Source organism: Dendrobates tinctorius, unplaced genomic scaffold, assembly GCF_039654945.1.
Source record: "Dendrobates tinctorius isolate UK_male_01 unplaced genomic scaffold, ASM3965494v1 ptg000007l, whole genome shotgun sequence".
Classification (NCBI taxonomy): Eukaryota; Metazoa; Chordata; class Amphibia; order Anura; family Dendrobatidae; genus Dendrobates; species Dendrobates tinctorius.
This window is the reverse complement of record NW_027361675.1, coordinates 18,693,354-18,708,121: the sequence shown is the minus strand read 5'-3', so window position 1 is coordinate 18,708,121 and position 14,768 is coordinate 18,693,354. Positions and strand designations below refer to the sequence as shown.

The 14,768-nt window shown below is 46.7% G+C and overlaps 1 protein-coding gene across 1 annotated transcript in view; it reads left to right on the top strand.

Moving 5' to 3' along the window:
• Window positions 1-2,760: 2,760 nt before the first annotated feature.
• Window positions 2,761-14,768, top strand: part of RHBDL2 (rhomboid like 2) — a 70,444-nt gene continuing 58,436 nt past the window's right edge. Inside the window, exon 1 of the mRNA XM_073572235.1 lies at window positions 2,761-2,822. The gene's annotated coding sequence lies outside the window, so the exon portion shown is untranslated. The remainder of the gene's footprint in view (window positions 2,823-14,768) is intronic.

Below are 14,768 nucleotides of genomic sequence, written 5' to 3'. Positions count from 1 at the left end.
GAGAGTGAACCCCTACAACTGATACAGTTAATTTATATGGTAGATCAGGGAGACATGGTCTCCCAGCACTACTACTTGTTGTCCACTTAAGACCTGCGACCTACAGAACGGCAGGGTGACACACTGAATGAGTTCCAGGCCAGGGCAGAGCAATGTTAAGATATCATTACGCTATGACATCCTGTAAATGAACCGGAGTGATGACATCCACGCATTGGTCAGCCCATGCCTTGCTGCTGTCTGTTGGCGGATTTACGAGGATCCTTGAAAAAGTGAGAATATGATGCATATTTTTTATTTTAATCTATACTTGTCGGAGATCTGAGGGGGCATTATAAAGTGTGAGGGGCATTATACTCTGTTTAGCAGGGCAGAGCAACGTTAAGATATCAATGCCCCAGAGTGATGACATGAACGCGTTGGTCCTCCCACACCTTGCTGCTGTCTGATGTGGACTCACCAGGATCCTGGAGAACATGAGTATATGATACATATTTTTTATTTTAATCTTGCTTGTAGGAGGTCTGTTGGGCCATCATACTGTGTGAGGAACTTTATACTCTGTTTAGCGGTCTTTGGGGGCATTATACTGTGTGAGAACTATTATGGGTGGCTATTATACAGTGCCCCAAAACCCCTCTGACTGCAGGAAATGATTGCAGCATCTACGTTTTCCTATAAGGTAGAGTTGAGCGACTTTAGTCGGATCAGGTTTCATGAAACAAAATTCGTTTCAGATGAAGCTGGTCCGACTAGGGCAAAAAAAGTCGGAGTTTCATCCGAAACCCGAGCCCAATGCAAGTCAATGGGAAATACAGTAAAAGTCGGCATTGAGCGGATGACATTCATCCACTCAATGCCGACTTTTATTCCCCATTGACTTGCATTAGGGTCGGGTTTCGGATGAAACTCTGACTTTTTTTGCCCTAGTCGGACCAGTTTCATCTGAAACGAATTTTGTTTCATGAAACCCGATCCGACTAAAGTCGCTCAACTCTACTATAAGGATAACTGTCCTACAAATATCAAAGCAACCATGTTGATAAGTGGGGAAATTCCTATGACGAAAAGAGGGAGTGGTTCAAGAGATTACATGGCCTCCCACCTACATGGCCAATTATTCGATTTATTGTTATTATTACCAACAGATAAGAATGCATATGGTTATCTTACCTAAAGCTACAATTATACTGTAAGTATTTCAGACTAGTAACAAAGGGACTCATTAGTATATAGTATTACCTAAATTAGCTGGGCACAGTGCATTGTATTTTAACATATAGTCTAAGAACAAGTTATACACAATATGGGTAGCAGGGTGGCTCAGTGGTTCACACTGTAGCTTTGCAGTGCTGGAGTCCTGGATTAAATTGCCACCAAGGACAACATATTCAAGGAGTTCAAATGTATAATACTTTAGGGTGCAGGTCTCAGAGATGAGAGCTAGATTGAGAGAGAGAGGGGGTATCCACAACATGCTCTTGATTCAACCTATGCTTTTGCAGATAGATGCGACAATCTCTTCTCCATGCCATGACCAAGGGGTCATGATAATGGAATAAACCGGATAATAGGGACTTTTGATAATCAGATGGATGTTATTTGCTACATTCTTAAAAAACATTGGGGAATTATGATTTGAAAGATGTTATTTAACCAGTTCCAAACTTCACTTTTGGGAAAGGTCGGTTCCCAAGGAATTATCTGGTACATAGTCTGTACTAAAAACCATCTCAAACAGGTACCTAGTGTCATTGAGGTGATTAGGCCAAAAACCAATAAGGCAGACCACAACAAATTCATACTAGAAGAGAGTGAATGGATCTTCAGATTAGACTCACTAACCCCTAAAGGCATCAATGAACAACAGTCATATGTGTGGTTTTTTGTGGCACTCTAATAATATGTCTAATAATATGTGTATTCCTGGTATATACTGTAACTTGACACTTGACTTGTTTTTATATTCATACTCGCCTTGTTAATATGGGTCTTCTTTTGTATGGGTCTGGTATCATGTCTATACTTATGGGTATGAGTATTGTTTCAGACCATGATTATACCATAATCATAATACTGTGCCAATACTATTACACACTGCCATTCTCCTACTGTATTTATTTCCTCTGCACCTGTAAGATTTCCTAATATTATCCCTCTTTTGTCTTCTATAATATCATAAGACACGCCTTGTGTTTTGAGTTCACTGCAGTAGTTATGATAAGTATCTGACATCAAGCACGCCATGCGTTCCACTGTGTGACGCATGACATCTACCAGCCTCATACTCGGATTGTTTTCATCCAACATCAAGTACACGATGCCTTCCGTTGTGGAAAGCATGCCCGGTAATTGATGGGCTGTCGTGTCATTGCACATGTGCATCACATGTCTGCGCGGTGAACCTCACTTATCGCGGCGCATTATCAAATAACCATCACAGACCTCCGGCTGTACTTCAGTTTCCTACTAATCCGGTAGGGAGTTTAGATTGTGAGCCTCAATGAGGACAGCGATGATATTGTCTATAAGACGCTGTAGAAATTAATGGTGCTATCTAAACAAGTTAAACAAAAATACGCAATGGTACAGCCAGTGACTCCTTCATTCCTTGCTGATGCCAGAATCGTCCTAGACATTACAATGATAATAGGCCCAGTATGTATGTGTAACCAGAGATGGAGGTGGACTAACCAGCTTTGCCTTCTCCAAAATCATCTTGGCCTGGAGGAGGAGGAGGCACAGGCTATGAAAGGAAAGAACTTGTAGCACACCCACAAGTTCAGGCAAAGACTCCAGAGAGAGCGGAAGACCTCAGTAAGGTAAGGTACATTTACACTCCGTACACTGACAAATGTGCTCTGGGGATCACTCCTAGTCTTAAAATATCAGAAATCTCATTATTTCCATGAATAATCCCTTATTTGACTGAAGTTCTGGCTGTCACTTCTCACGCTTTGCTCGTTTTGACTGTGATACAGTTGCCAGTATACTTAATTGCACATGTTGCAAGACATAAGTGTTAAGAATGTTTGTTTTTATAGGAAACTAGTCCTAGATTCATGTATGCTAATTGCTAGGTGGATACTATACGTTACTGTGAGCTAATAAAGCGTAATTGTATAACAAAAAGATGTCAAACTTTCTATTACTAATCACTGTATGATGAAAAGATATATATCATTTTCTAATATACTTTTCACTTCCTCGGCCTTTTCCAGATAATAATTTGCTGTCAGTGAATATGACCACTTTTGTCCCCACTCATCCATACATAGTGAATACCACTGTACCCAGTTCAGGTGATGCTCTCTGACTAGAGCCTGGACCCCAGACTGATACAGAGTAGCAAACTATCAGCTATATTTGTGCAGTAACCGATGTATTTAGCACTTAGACGTGTTCCACAACATCTGACAGAAAGCTTATCTCCCCTGAGAACAAATGTTTAAAGTCAGGGGAGAATTGCAACACCACTATATACAGTAGATGGTCGATCACTCCCAGAGGAATGGCGAAATCAACCAACATTTATCTAGTATGTACGAACAGTTTATGTCTTCCTGTAGGCAGAACTGGCACATGCAGATCAGTAAGCACAGTAGTTATTTCTTCTGTCTGCCAGTTTCCTTTTTTCCACTGGTTATGTTGGAAGCAATTCCTAAGCCACTAAACTAAAAATAAAGTTAAAATTAAAAGCTGCTTTCAGAGGTTAGTAACACCCTTCTGTGCTTAAAGGTTCAGGTCTTCCATTTCGTAGCCTTCAGACTGTTTAGTATTTCCACAAAGAACATTAGAAGTGTTAATTCAGCTGTAGGTTCTAATGATATAGCAGAAGGCTGGGTTGTTGGGGACACTGCTGAGTAGGCCTAAATTAGAAGGGGCTACAGTGCTACAGGTCTACACCCATCATGTCTAAAGACCATTTCTATACGAATAGTATCATCTATGACTTCCTATAATTCAAATGTCCACTTTAGAAAATCTAAAGCTGGCCACACATCTGAAATACATCAGGCAGATGGCTACCTTTCCTGATTCCCCCTTATCGGCCGGGGTATCACTTGCGAGTGTGATGCGAGAAACTCACGCAAATCTCTCGCATCAATACCTTGCACTTTGGTTCCAAGTGCCAGTGGCAATGCCGGGTATTGTTGCGAGAGACTCGTGCCACACTCGCAAGTGTGACCCTGGCATTAAATGAGCACTCAGGTCAACTAGACATTCATGTATTTTCAATGGAGAGAGAGGAGAAAGCCGATACCAGTAAGTTTTGAAGTTTTGAAGTTCCAATTCTTCCCTTCTTAGACATCATCTGCAGGGGGATAGTCGTAATGGCCACCATATGCAGCAAGAGATGGTCCTGTTCTGTGTAATCGACACATTTGGCCAACTTTCTCCTAATGTTTATTGGGGCCTTAAAGATTTTAAGAGCAGGCCCAGAAAAGTGACTCATTCATCTGTGATCACCACCGAGGCATCAGCAGCAATGGCATGGACAGACATGGACGAGTGTAATGAGTTTCTGATAGCGGCCAACTAGATTTCACTATTCTAAGGCCTTGTCCACACTGTTTTAAAGTACCTATCAAAAGCTATGAGATGCCAGAAATCTCATGCTTGTGCTTTTTTTCTTTCTTAGGCCGGTTTCACACTAGCGCATTTTCAGCGCGCGCACGGCCGGGGGTAGCTCCGCCCCCGATCCGGCTCTCTGCCCGGCGTGCCCGCCCCTTCCTTGTAGCGCCGCCTCCTAGCGGACAGCGGCGCCTGCGATCGGCGCACCCTATCTTTAGCATAGGGTGCGCCGATCGTGCGCAGGTCGTGCGCTAGTTGCGCTTTGACCTGCGCTGCGCACTTTTGACGGTGCGCCGTGCGCGCCAAAATCCAAAAAGTTCGATTTTGGCGCGCACGGCGCACCGTCAAAAGTGCGCAGCGCAGGTCAAAGCGCAACTAGCGCACGGCCTGCGCACGATCGGCGCACCCTATGCTAAAGATAGGGTGCGCCGATCGCAGGCGCCGCTGTCCGCTAGGAGGCGGCGCTACAAGGAAGGGGCGGGCACACCGGGCAGAGAGCCGGATCGGGGGCGGAGCCACCCCCGGCCGTGCGCGCGCTGAAAATGCGCTAGTGTGAAACCGGCCTGAGAGACAAGGGAAAGGAGAAAAGTCTACAAGTTCCACATATTCCATTTTTTTTTTTTTCACGACTAGAACTCATACTTAGGCCATGTGCACACGTTCAGTATTTGGTCAATATTTTACCTCAGTATTTATAAGACAAAACCAGGGGCCTTAGGCCACATGCACATGATGAGTATTTGGCTAGTTTTTACCTCAGTATTTTTAAGTCAAAACCAGGAGAGGATCAGTCAGAGGAAAAGTATAATAGAAGCACGTCACCACTTCTGTATAATTCATCCGTTCCTGGTTGGTTTTGGCTTTCAAATACTGTTGTAAAAAACTGACCAACTACTGAACGTGTGAACAAGGCCTTATAGTCTATGTGGCTCTACACATGCCTATATATTTTTGCAGACCGAGTGGTCAGCACAAAATCCTAGAGATATGCCCTATTTTGAGCCAATTCTCAGATCAAAATTGCCAGTTTAAGATTATGGGTCAGTGAAAAAAATTGTACAGCAATCGGATGCCATTTTTCACCAACTGTTTGATATGAGAAGGTTTTGAAAAGTTAATCATTTTATTACATCTCAGTAAGGCCGGGGTCGCACTTGCGAGTGTGATGTGAGAAACTGACGTGAGTCTCTCTCATCAATACCCGGCACTGCTGCTGCACTCGGGACCGGAGTGTGCGGCTGCATAGAAATACATGCAGCCACACACTCCGGTCCCATGTCGGTCTCTCTCTACACAGCCCCAATTGGAGAGACCATTAGGAGATTTGGCTTTCAGCACCATCTTTATGCTGATGGCACACAATTATACACGTCATCCCCTGACCTTACCCCCGCTGTACTACAGAACGCCAGTCACTGTCTGTCCGTAGTCTCCAACATCATGTCCGCCCTCTATCTGACTACCTCTCCAAAACTGAACTTCTTCTGTTCCCACCGTCTACTAACCTCCCTAAACCTGACATTTCCCTCTCCATGGGTGGCACCATAATAACAACCCAGCAACAGGAGCGCTGTCTGGGTATTATGTTTGACACCAATCTCTCCTTCAAATCCCATATACAATCTCTTGCCTGCTCTTGCCGCTTACACCTAAAGAATTCGTCCTTTTCTCACCATGGAAACAACAAAAACCCTTACTGTCTCCTTGATCCACTCCCGCCTGGACTACTGCAACGCTCTATTAATTGGTCTCCCTGCTACTCGACTTTCCCCTCTCCAGTCCATACTTAATTCAGCAGCCAGGGTCATCCATCTGGCTAATCGGTACTCGGACTTGCCCAATCTTCGCCAATCGTTACATTGGCTGCCCATTCAGTATAGGATCCAATTCAAAGTACTTGTTCTAACCCACAAAGCTCTCCACAGTGCGGCACCCCCCTACATCTCCTCCCTCATTTCTGTCTATCGGCCAACCGACCGCTGCGCTCTGCAAATGACTTTCGACTAACCTCCGCACTAATCCGTACCTCCCACTCCTGACTCCAAGACTTCTCCCACTCTGCGCCAATCCTCTGGAATGCTCTACCCCAAGAAATTAGGACTATCCACAATTTGCATAGTTTTAGGCGCTCCCTCAAAACACATTTGTTCAGAGCAGCCAATCACATTCACTAATAAGTCATTTTATGTGGAAGTGTGCATGCGTAGGCCATTCACTATCCCCATCTATCCCTCACTCCCTCAAGATGGCTGGACAATCATTGTAAATACATCACTGTAAATACACACTGTAAGGTAGCACTTATTGTTAGTGTTGGGGAACACTCACTTGGTAGAGGATTCACGGCACACAGGAACACTTTCCATTTAAACAGTCTATGTGGTTTATTATACAGCATAAACCATAAAACACAACAGTCTTACATCAGACAGGTCAGTGTTCATATTAGGGCTCCGCTCTCTCAGACCTGTGTCCAGTAAACAGGTTCTATAGCCTCAACACAGTTATTTCCCCCTGTCCGGGGTTACCTCTTAGGGTATGTGCACACGCTGCGGAATGCTCTGCGGATTTGGCCACGCAGATTTTATAAAATCCGCAGGTAAATCTGCAGGTCAAAAGACCTGCGGTTTTACCTGCGGATTAGCCTGCAGTTTTGCATCTCCTCATTGGAGAAGATGACAAGCCGCAGCGGAATCCGCAGAAAGAATTGACATGTCAATTCTTTCTGCGGTTTTGAAACCGCAGCAAATCCGCACGGAAAATTCTGCAGCGTCTGCACAACGGGTTTTTTTTTCATAGGTTAGAATGCTACTGTACACCGCAGCAAAAAATGCTGCGGATCCACAGCGGCCAAATCCGCTGTGGATCTGTAGCAGAATCTGCAGCGTGTGCACACACCCTTAGGAGCTCCTGCTCCAGATGTTGGCTCCATAGTCTGAACCCAGTCTCTTTCTGACCTCGGTCAGTATCACTCACGTTTGTCAGGGAAGCTGCCGAACTGGGATCACCATCCCAGACAACGCCTTGCTCACTAGGCCGCCTAACAGTTTCAGATCCTCAGCCGTTGGATAGCTTCCCAATGCAGAGTCATCACTGACTCTGGAAACACGGCCTCTCTGTGTGCTGTTCAGGACTTCTGTCCCCACTTGGAACCGTCCAACACACAGGCCACCAGGTCCAAATCCTCCATGTGCTCTTCAGGGAGGTAGCACACCTTCAACACATAGGCCTTCCAGGACCTTCCACATGAACCAATCAGTCCATACTGTGGGGATGTGGCTCGCTTAGGTGCAGCGGGAGACAAATGTGAGACAGGTTCTTCCACAGTGCTTGCAGTTTATTCACGGCATAAACGCACAAGGAAACGTAACAGCAAACAAATAGCCTTTTAGCTCAGGCAAAATAACACAATGTCCGTAGTTGTAGACTCAGAGCAGGAGTCTCAGCACACATGGGAGGTTTAGTCCTCCCCACACACAACTCCTTGGTTCAGGAGCAGGCCACATTATAAGGCTGTAGCCACACCCACGTTCCCAGCAGCTGACTGGTCACCTGACTGTGACCTCACCACAGGTCCTTCAAACAAAAACAATAACAATATCTGTTATGCTTTACTTCTGCCTTACATTATAGAGACAAGCCATTTATGAGACACATATCTCCCATCGATTACACGACCCTTAGCCCTGCCACATACCTCCCCCCTCTGCCTAAAGCCGTGGGGCTTGGCACTTTCACCTACCAGGCAAGGGATTCTGGAGAGGGCATCGGCATTCCCATGTAGCTTCCCGGCCCTATGCTCTACATGGAAGCTGAAGTCTTGTAGGGCTAAGAACCAGCGGGTGACCCTAGCATTCTTGCCCTTGGTTTCCCTCATCCACCTGAGTGGGGCATGGTCGGATATTAACCTAAACTTCCGTCCCACCAGGTAGTACCGTAATGTGTCCACTGCCCATTTTATGGCCAAACACTCCTTCTCTACAACTGAGTAATTTCTCTCACAAGAAGTCAACTTCCTACTCAAGTAGAGAACAGGATGCTCCTCCCCACGTATCTCTTGGGAAAGGACAGCTCCTACCCCGACATCTGAGGCATCTGTCTGGAGGACAAATTCACGTTTAAAGTCTGGGGCCACCAAAACGGGTTGCTTACAAAGTGCTCCCTTCATTTCTTGGAAGGCTGACTCTGCTTCTTCGGACCAGCTGACCATCACTGACTTTGTCCCTTTAAGCAGATCAGTTAGAGGTGCAGCCATTGTGGCGAAGTTTGGGATAAACCTCCTGTAATATCCCACAATCCCCAGGAAGGCTTTAACTTGCTTCTTTGACAGAGGTCTCGGCCATGTTTGAATTGCCTCCACTTTATTGATTTGGGGTTTGATCTCGCCACGCCCCACTACATATCCGAGGTACTTGGCTTCTTCTCTCCCCAAGGCACACTTCTTTGGGTTTATTGTAAACCCTGCCTCTCTTAGAGCGTCAAACACTGCTTGGACCTTTTCCAGGTGTGTCTCCCAGTCCGGGGTAAAGATGACGATATCATCCAGGTATGCAGCAGTGTATAGCTTATGAGGTGCAAGGATTCTATCCATCGCCCTCTGGAAGGTTGCTGGAGCTCCCTGTAGGCCAAACGGCATCCGGACATACTGGAAGCACCCGTCTGGTGTGGAGAATGCCATCTTCTCCTTGGCTTCCTGTGCCATGGGGATCTGCCAATATCCCTTGGTCAGATCCAAAGTGGTTATGTACCTGGCAGGTCCAAGTCTCTCGATGAGCTCATCAACGCGTGGCATGGGATAAGCGTCGAACTTGGAGACCTCATTCAGCTTCCGGTAATCGTTGCAGAACCTCCATTCACCATCAGGTTTTGGGACCAGGACAATCGGGCTCGACCAGCCGCTCTTGGATTCCTCAATGACCCCGAGCTTCAACATACGCTGCACCTCCTTGGAGATTACCTCTCGCCGGGCCTCAGGAATACGATATGGTTTCACGTTCACCCGCACATGTGGCTCGGTCAGAATTTCGTGCTCCACCACCTTCGTGCACCCCGGCAACTCTGAGAACAGGTCCCGTTTTTTCTGGAGTAACTCCCGGCACTGCTGCTTCTGGGCCTTCGATAGAGTCTCCGCTATGGTAACGGCTCCAACCTCCCCTTCTAGGTTGCCCAGCAAGCACGGAGTTACCGCTGGCTCTCTATCTTGCCACGGCTTGATAAGGTTAACATGGTAAACCTGGTATGGCTTCCGTCTTCCGGGTTGGTGGATCTTGTAGTTTACGTCTCCCAGTTTCTCCACCACCTCATATGGCCCTTGCCACTTGGCCAAGAACTTACTTTCCACCGTCGGGATTAGCACGAGAACTCGGTCTCCCGGATTGAACTGCCTCACTCTGGCTGACCGGTTGTAGACCCTGGCCTGAGCCTCTTGTGCCTGGCGGAGATGTTCTTTAACAATGGGCATCACCTTTGCAACCCTCTGCTGCATCAGTGCCACATGCTCAATGATGCTTCTGTGGGGCGTGACTTCGGCTTCCCAGGTTTCCTTGGCTATATCTAGGAGACCTCGCGGATGCCGGCCGTACAGAAGCTCGAAGGGGGAGAACCCCGTGGAGGCCTGGGGAACTTCACGGATAGAAAACAGTAAATACGGTAAGAGACAATCCCAGTCTCTACCATCTTCCTCTATGACTTTTCTCAGCATGCTCTTCAGGGTCTTGTTAAACCTCTCAACAAGGCCATCTGACTGTGGATGGTGCACTGAAGTCCTCAGCTGGGAAATTTGCAAGACTCTGCACAATTCTCTCATCACCTTGCTCATAAAAGGTGTCCCCTGGTCGGTCAGGATCTCCTTCGGCAAACCCGTCCGGGAAAACACATGGACCAGCTCACGGGCTATACTCTTCGCAGAGGAGTTTCTCAGGGGAATGGCCTCAGGATAGCGTGTGGCATAGTCCAGGATGACTAATATATACTGATGGCCCCGAGCTGATTTAACTAAGGGACCGACCAAGTCCATGGCAATTCTCTCAAATGGCACCTCAATAATGGGCAGTGGCACAAGAGGGTTCCGAAAATGAGATGTGGGGGCAGTTAACTGACATGTCGGGCAGGACCTGCAATAGTTTACTATTTCCCGGTGACACCCAGGCCAATAGAACCTCTGTACAATCCGTTCCTGGGTTTTTTCCACCCCCAGGTGTCCCCCCAAGATGTGTGAATGGGCCATGTCCAACACTTTTCGTCTATAGGGGCCTGGTACTATTAACTGCTCTGCCACCTCCTCCCTTATTTTCGTGACCCGGTACAACAATTCCCCACTCAACATAAAATGGGGAAACCTTGTGTCGGCTCCCGGCTCTTGTGCAACCCCATTAATGACGGTGACATTGTTAAAGGCTTCCCTTAGTGTGGGGTCCCTATGTTGGGCAGTCCCAAAATTCTCCCCGGCCACCCCTAACTCCGGGATGTCAGGTACAGGGGACCCTTCCTCTTCATCCCCAACAAGGACACATAAAGGGAACTCGTCTGCCTCTGGTGGTGGCGATACCTCAGTGGGGTGGATTGGTTCCCTGCTCTTGCTAGCACACTCAGAACCCATCCCCCACAGATCCCAAAACAGACAGAAATCCCGGCCAATAATTATGGGATGCAACAAGTCTCGAACAACGCCAACTTCTTGCGACTCGGTGCCATGCGCCGTTTCAATCTTCACCCTAGCCATAGGGTAGTCCTTTGCATCGCCATGTATGCACCGAACACCAATCTTTTTACCCGGGAGTATGTTTAGAGGAAAACTGGCCCTCACAAGGGTCACCAAGCTCCCGGAGTCCAGAAGCGCCATTACTGCTCGACCGTTCACCTTCACGGGACACGCTTGTGGCCCCTTGTTAGGTAGCGAGTTCACACTGCAAGCTGGATATGCGTAGTATGAACTACGGCGTCCCATGCTGCAGTCCATCTGCTCGGTGGTCTGGGGACAACGGGCCGCTATATGTCCTGGCCCATGACACTTCCAGCAAATAACACCCGAGGGGACCTTGGGCACCGCCTCCCCCGCCCCTTTTGACCTTGGACGCACCACCCCTTTTTGTGACTCCGCCCCCTGCTGGGACCCCCAATATGGAATGGGCTGCTTCCCCAAGGAACCTTCCATCCCCTGGTATCTCTCAACCAGCCCAACCAGTTCATCAGCATTTTGGGGATCACCCTGGGCAACCCAAGTCTGTAGAGGTCTCGGCAGAGAATGCACAAACCGATCCATCACAACTCGCTCTACCATCTGTGCAGGGGAAGCCGACTCTGGCTGCAGCCATTTCTGGACCAGGTGCAACAGGTCAAACATTTGGGAGCGCGGGGGTTTGTCCCGGTGATAGGCCCAACGATGCACTCTCTGTGCCCTGGTAGTCATTGTTACCCCCAAGCGGGCGAGAATTTCCGCTTTTAATTTGGGATACTCTCTGGCATCTTGTACCGTCAGGTCAAAGTACGCCTTCTGGGGCTCCCCCGTTAGGTAAGGGGCCAGTACCTCCGCCCACCGCTCTGGCTGAAGTTTTTCCCTCTCAGCCACCCTCTCAAACACCGTCAGGAAGGCCTCCACATCATCCTCAGGGGTCATTTTTTGTAATGCGCGTCTTACCGCCTTCTCGACGTCGGTGGCATCAGCCCGACCTGGGGTTGGGGCGCTCGTCCTGCCCTCCTGGATGGCGGTTGCCAGAAGCTGCATCTGCTGCCGTTGTTCCTGCTGGCTTTGCTGGAACTGCTGCCGCTGCTCCTGCTGGCTTTGCTGGATCTGCTGTAACAACAGCTTGTTGGTTTCCTGCTGCAGTGCCTGGGACTGGACCAGGTGTTTCATGAGGTCCTCCATGATTCCAGGCAATGCTTGTTGCCCCGCTGCAAACTTCACCCAGGACATGCAGCAACTGTCTCAAGTCTCTGCTGGGACCGCTGCCCGCACGTGTACCACCAATTGTGGGGATGTGGCTCGCTTAGGTGCAGCGGGAGACAAATGTGAGACAGGTTCTTCCACAGTGCTTGCAGTTTATTCACGGCATAAACGCACAAGGAAACGTAACAGCAAACAAATAGCCTTTTAGCTCAGGCAAAATAACACAATGTCCGTAGTTGTAGACTCAGAGCAGGAGTCTCAGCACACATGGGAGGTTTAGTCCTCCCCACACACAACTCCTTGGTTCAGGAGCAGGCCACATTATAAGGCTGTAGCCACACCCACGTTCTCAGTAGCTGACTGGTCACCTGACTGTGACCTCACCACAGGTCCTTCAAACAAAACAATAACAATATCTGTTATGCTTTACTTCTGCCTTACATTATAGAGACAAGCCATTTATGAGACACATATCTCCCATCGATTACACGACCCTTAGCCCTGCCACAATACACTCTCCCCATGTGACCAGACCTCAGGCACATTATATGGTCCATAACCACACCCACCGGTGAGGTATGGATCCCATGGTTATGACCTCACTAAAGGTCCTATTTCACACAGCCACACACACACAGGCTTTATCCTGGGCGTTCAGACACACGCCCCTGGGTGGGTTTATAGGTGACTGGTCCCACCCATCTCACCAAGTCACCTGGAAGCTTTCCTAATACACAATAACAAACCCTCAGCAGTAGATCTGCTGAACAACACATGTTCCGGCTTTCATCACATGACCACACATCCTTGTGATACATATCGGCCATTCACAACCCTGCCGCTCATCTTTCCCCATCACAATAAAGGAAACACCTGCATGCATGTCCTGGGAAGGCCATACAGCACCCCCTAGCTGTCACAGGGGTCACTGCATCACAACACATGTACTTTGTATCTCCCCCACCTCATTGTAGATTGTAGATTGTTTGTCTAATTTTGCTTTAATTATTGTATTGTTAACGTTGTTACTTATGACTTGTGTTTTGAAACTGTTGAACTGTAAAGCGCTGTGGAATATGTTGGCGCTATAGTAATAAAGATTATTATTATTATTATTATGCAAGTTTCTTGCATCACACTTCCAAGTGTCACCCCGGCCTAAAACTGACTAAACTCTCATGGTAACAATGACACACTCGCTGACATGGACTGTTTTTGTATATGAGAAAAATCACTAAGGTCTGAATGAGACCTAAGCATCATAGAAATGACTACATTAATCCTATGGATTTTATTTCATTTCATTTTTTCCTACGGGGTTTTCTTGTTTCTCCTCAGGAATGATGATTGCACAATGATGTAATCACATTCTAACCATACATATGAGTCATTTTAGCATTGTGTATGAATACTATACAGTGATATGTAAGTCACAGATAATGGGAAGGCTCAGATGTAAGTTTTGTTGCCTGGCTGAACTAATCGCAGTGTCTCCTTATGTGACAGAGGGCCCGCTATTAAAACTAAGAAAATGGCCATAGTCTATTGATAAAATCTGCTCTGTAGGTACAAGGAGAGCATTAGTTACTTCCCTTTTATTCATACATCTTTCTCTGTAGACAATTTCTCTATTGATATATCCCTAGTATTGCAAGCATCATGTCATCTATAAAGCTTATTTATTTTACTTAATTGTATTATATAGCGCCATTCCACCGCGCTTTACAGACAATAAAATCCATATTCATACAGTTGTTCAGCATGCAAATAAATGTTTACCTAAAAACAGTTTACATTAGCAGAAGTATCCATTTTACTCATTCTTATTTAAAACCTACTGGGGCAGATTTATCAAGACTGACTTTTATACGCCAGTCTAAAAAAATGTAAAAATAAGATCATTGGATTAAATTTTGATAAATTTCCAAAAAGACAGATACGATGCGTGTTTCGCACAACATCCTTTGTTACCCCCTTAAAAGGCATATTGTGCGAAACACATGTCACAAGTGGTGGAATTCTGGACTTAAAACGAAGTACAAAAAATTAATCCAGCATCGGAGTTTAAAAACTTTGCATATTTAATTCGACAACTTTAAAAATCCTTAGTGCAAAGAATCATAGGTATGATTAAGAGCGCGGAGTGTGCTCGAAACATGTCAGCGGCGGACATGGCTTTTTCCTTGCACTATGAATTATTTAAACTGTCGAGATAAATATGGCAATTTTTTAATTCCTGTTGATGGACCTGTTTGTACTTCATTTAAAGTTGAAATATATCTGTCCCCGGTGTGAGGTGCTGAGTAGT